Genomic DNA, 5,834 nt, shown 5'->3' with positions numbered 1-5,834 from the left:
TAACCCTAACCCCCCCTAACCCTAACCCCTAACCCCCAACCCTAACCCTAACCCAACCCTAACCTAACCCTAACCCCTAACGACCCTAACCCTAATGACCCTAACCCTAATGACCCTAACCCCCTAACCCTAACGCCTAACCCCCCCAACCCCTAACCCCAACCCCTAACCCCAACCCCCTAACCCCCTAACCCCAACCCTAACCCCCAACCCTAACCCCTAACCCTAACCCCTAACCCTAATCCCCTAACCCTAACGGCCCTAACCCCTAACCCTAACGCCCTAACCCTAACCCTAACGCCCTAACCCTAACGCCCTAACCCCTAACCCTAATGGCCCTAACCCCTAACCCCTAACGCCCTAACCCCTAACGCCCTAACCCCCTAACGCCCTAACCCCCTAACGCCCTAACCCCCTAACCCTAATGGCGACCCCCCCAACCCTAACCCCTAACCCCCTAACCCTAACCCTTAACCCTAACCCCTAACCCCTAACCCTAATGGCCCTAACCCTAACCCCTAACCCTAACCCCTAACCCTAAACCTAACCCTAACCCCTAACGCCCTAACCCTAATGGCCCTAACCCTAACCCCTAACCCTAATGGCCCTAACCCTAACGGCCCTGGCCCTAACCCTAATGGCCCTAACCCCCTAACCCCCTAACCCTAACCCAACCCTAACCCCTAACCCTAACCCCTACGCCCTAACCCTAACCCCCTAACCCGAACCCCTAACCCGAACCCTAACCCCCTAACCCTAACCCCCTAACCCTAATGACCCTAACCCTAAGGCCCTAACCCTAATGACCCTAACCCCCTAACCCCGACCCCCTAACCCTAACCCCTAACCCCCTAACCCTAACCCCCTAACCCTACCCTAACCCCTAACCCTAAACCCTAATGGCCCTAACCCTAAACCCTAATGGCCCTAACCCTAATGGCCCTAACCCTAAACCCTAAACCCAACCCTAACCCCTAACCCCAACCCCCACCCCCACCCTAACCCTAACCCCAACCCTAAACCCGAACCCTAACCCCTAACCCCAACCCCTAACCCTAACAACCCTAACCCTAACAACCCTAACCCCTAACCCTAATACGCTAACGGCCCTAGCCCCAACCCTAAGGGCTAACCCTAATGGCTAACCCCCCTAACCCTAAACCCAACCCTAACCCCTAACCCCCCACCCCACCCCTAACCCTAATGACCCTAACCCTAAGCCCTAACCCCCAACCCAACCCTAACCCTCACCCTAACCCCCTCACCCTAATCCCTAACCCCCAAACCCTAACCCTAATGGCCCCCTAACCCTGACTAACCCTAAACCCCCTAACCCTAACCCCCCCTAACCCTACCCCTAAACCCTAACCCCAACCCTAATGGCCCTAACCCCAACCCCTAACCCTAATGGCCCTAACCCTAACGGCCCTAACCCCTAACCGCCTAACCCTAACCCCCCTAACCCTAACGGCCCTAACCCTAGCCCTAACCGCCCTAACCCCCTAACCCCAACCCTAATGACCCCAACCCCTAACCCTAATGGCGCCCTAACCCTAACCCTGGCCCTAACGGCCCTAACCCTAACGGCCCTAACCCTCTAACCCCACCCCTAACCCCTAACCCTAATGGTGTGAGTAACCCTAACCCCCTAACCCTAATGACCCTAACCGCCCTAACCCCCTAACCCTAATGACCCTAACCGCCCTAACCCTAACCCTGACTAACCCTAACACCCTAACGGCCCTAGCCCCAACCCTAATGGCTAACCCTAAAGGCTAACCCCCCTAACACTAAACCCTAAACCCAACCCTAACCCCTAACCCCCCACCCCACCCCTAACCCTAACGACCCTAACCCTAAGCCCTAACCCCCAACCCAACCCTCACCCCCTCACCCTAATCCCTAACCCCCAAACCCTAACCCTAATGGCCCCCTAACCCTGACTAACCCTAAACCCCCTAACCCTAACCCCCCCTAACCCTACCCCTAAACCCTAACCCCAACCCTAATGGCCCTAACCCTAACCCCAACCCCTAACGGCCCTAACCCTAATGGCCCTAACCGCCCTAACCCCTAACCGCCTAACCCTAACCCCCCTAACCCTAAACCCTAACAGCCCTAACCCTAATGGCCCTAGCCCTAACCCCCTAACCCTAGCCCTAACCGCCCTAACCCCCTAACCCCAACCCTAATGACCCCAACCCCTAACCCTAATGGCGCCCTAACCCTAACCCTGGCCCTAACGGCCCTAACCCTAACAGCCCTAACCCTCTAACCCCACCCCTAACCCTAATGGTGTGAGTAACCCTAACCCCCTAACCCTAATGACCCTAACCCTAACCGCCCTAACCCCCTAACCCCAATGACCCTAACCGCCCTAACCCTGACTAACCCTAACGGCCCTAACCCTAACGCCCCTAACCCCTAACGGCCCTAGCCCCAACCCTAATGGCTAACCCTAAAGGCTAACCCCACTAACACTAAACCCTAAACCCAACCCTAACCCTAACCCCCCACCCCTAACCCTAATGACCCTAACCCCTATCCCCCAACCCCACCCTCACCGTAACCCCCTAACCGTAACCCCCCTAACCCCCTAACCCTAATGGCTAACCCTAACCCCTAACCCCAACCCTAATGGCTAACCCTAACGGCCTAACCCCTAACCCTAATGGCCCTAACCCTAACAGCCCTAACCCCCTAACCCCAAACCCTAACGGCCCTAACCCCCCCCAACCCCCCAACCCTCACCCCCTAACCCTAATGGCCCTAACCCCCTAACCCTAATGACCCTAACCCCTAACATTAACCCAAACCCCTAATGGCCCTAACCACTAACCCCTACCCTAACCCCCTAACCCCAACCCTAACCCTAATGGCCCTAACCCCCTAACCCCAAACCCAACCCTAACCGCGCCCTAACCCTAACCCCTAACGCCCTAACCCTAACCCCCAACCCTAAACCCAACCCTAACTGCGCCCTAACCCCAACGGCCCTAACCAATAACCCTAACCCCCTAACCCTAATGGCCCTAAGCCTAAACCCTAACCCCAAAGCCTAACCCCCTAACCCTAACCCCTGCTAACCCTAATGGCCCTAACCCCCCCAACCACAACCCCTAACCCTATGTGACTAACCCTAACCCCTAACCCTAACCGCCCTAACCCCGACCCCTAACCCTAATGACGCTAACCCCCAACCCCGCTAACCCCTAACCCTAACGGCCCTGACCCCCTAACGGCCCTGACCCCCAACCCGACACCCTAACCCCTAACCCTAACCCGACACCATAACCCCTAACCCTTAAACCCTAACCCCAACCCTAACCCCCCTGGCCCTAACCCTAATAGCCCTAACCCTAACGACCCTAACCCCCTAACCCTAACACGACACCCTAACCCTATCCCTTAACCCTAACGCCCTAACCCTAATCTGCTAACCCCTAACCTTAACTGCTAACCCCTAACCTTAACCCCTAACCCCCTGACCCTAATGACCCTAACCACCCTGACCCCCTAACCCTAAACCCTAACTCCCTAACCCTAAACCCTAACCGCCCTAATCCTGGCCCTAATCCTAACCCTAACCCCAACCCCCAACCATAACGCCCAACCCCCAACCCTAACCCCAATGACCCCAATGGTGACTAGCCCTAACCCCCTAACAGCCCTAACCCACTAACCCTAATGGCTCCCCTGACCCTGACCCCTAACCCCCTAACCCTAACAGCCCTAACCCCAGCCCAAAAACCCTAACCCCCTAACCCTACCCCCACACCCTAACCGTATCCCTAACCCTTACCCCTAACACGACACCCTAACCCTAACCCTTACCCCTAACACAACACCCTAACCCCTAACCCTAACACAACACCCTAACCCTATCCCTTAACCCTAACCCTTACCCCTACCCTAACATGACAAATTCTGGGGGCACCTCCTAACCTACAATTTCACAGAGACCCTGAGCTCTGCTACACGCCCACAAAATAAACTCAAGTCCCAAGGCTTGTAATCTACGAGGGGCCTGCCACGAGCTGCAAAGATTCTAGGGACACCATGGCATTCTACGGGCAATGAGGAAAGGCGACGAGGCATCCCGAACCCTGAAAGGCACTGTGCCTCACGGCCCTTCTGCTTTCTTCAGAAATACTAAATCTCCATATACAAATACATACAAGACGCTCACCCTAACCCCCGCTAAACAATGTCACCATCGGTCCCATTAAGAGAGATATCAGCAACTTACACAGCATACAGCAGAACTGGTGGAAAAAAACAAGGCTCCTTTTTCAATAAAGTTGGGAATTCCAGGAAAACACAATGCATGAAGAATTAAAACAAACAAACAAAGCATACTATTAAACCATCTTTCTACCCCCGAACACTCAAAACAAAATTACTGACCTGAAAAAAAGAAAGGAAAACAAAAAAAAAAGGCTGCATAAAAGTGTTACTTTCTACCACACAGGCTGCTGAACCTTGACTGGTCCTGAAGCTCTTACCTCAGGCAGACAGCTCTTCCCAAAGGGCTGAGCCAGCTCAAAAGCTGCAAAGGACTCAAGCAAGAGCTGAGCACCAACACCAGAGAAACCCAGGAGCACAAGGAGCTCCCTCAGCAGAGGCTGTGGCTCAAATAGCCCCAGCCTCCGCCCACCACCCTTAGCACAATCACCTGGGAAAGGGGAAGGGCAAACCACCAGAAGTTATAAAGTCAGCTGGAGGAGCAGCAGCACTGTTCCCACCTGCCTTAAATTTACAGCAAATGAGGCCCTGAACAGAGAAAGCAACACTTACTGGCAAAGACAATACCTGCTCCTGTACTACAGCTACAACTATTGCATCAGCAATGTGACCAGGTAAGGAGTTCAACTTAATTTTTCTGGGGTGTAGACAGAAAAAGATACATGTGTCTCTAAACTAGGTAGGAAATTAGCTCGTTAAATGCAATAACAATGTAGTTATTAAAATCACATCAGTCACTGGCGAAGCCAGCAGAAACAATGGTAACTTGGCAGCTAAGCGCTAGATTGAGGTGGACCGGGAGGTTCCCAAGGCGCAGGAGCCTCAAACAAACAAACAAAGCATACCATTAAACCATCTTTCTACCCCCAAACACTCAAAACAAAATTACTGACCTGAAAAAAAAGAAAGGAAAACAAACAAACAAAAAAGCTGCATACAAGCGTTACTTTCTACCACATATGCTGCTGAACCTTGACTGGTCCTGAAGCTCTTACCTCAGGCAGACAGCTCTTCCCAAAGGGCTGAGCCAGCTCAAAAGCTGCAAAGGACTCAAGCAAGAGCTGAGCACCAACACCAAAGAAACCCAGGAGCACAAGGAGCTCCCTTAGCAGAGGCTGTGGCTCAAATAGCCCCAGCCTCCGCCCACCACCCTTAGCACAATCACCTGGGAAAGGGGAAGGGCAAACCACCAGCAGTTATAAAGTCAGCTGGAGGAGCAGCAGCACTGTTCCCACCTGCCTTAAATTTACAGCAAATGAGGCCCTGAACAGAGAAAGCAACACTTACTGGCAAAGACAATACCTGCTCCTGTACTACAGCTACAACTATTGCATCGGCAATGTGACCAGGTAAGGAGTTCAACTTAATTTTTCTGAGGTGTAGACAGAAAACGATAGATGTCTTTCTAAACTAGGTAGGAAATTAGCTCGTTAAATGCAATAACAATGTAGTTATTAAAATCACATCAGTCACTGGCGAAGCCAGCAGACACAATGGTAACTTGGCGGCTAAGCGCTAGATTGAGGCGGACCGGGAGGTTCCCAAGGCGCAGGAGCCTCAAACAAACAAACAAAGCATACCATTAAACC

Source organism: Haliaeetus albicilla, chromosome 18 (genome assembly GCF_947461875.1).
Source record: "Haliaeetus albicilla chromosome 18, bHalAlb1.1, whole genome shotgun sequence".
Lineage (NCBI taxonomy): Eukaryota > Metazoa > Chordata > Aves > Accipitriformes > Accipitridae > Haliaeetus > Haliaeetus albicilla.
The sequence above is the reverse complement of the archived record's forward strand: the minus strand, read 5'-3'. Positions refer to the sequence as shown.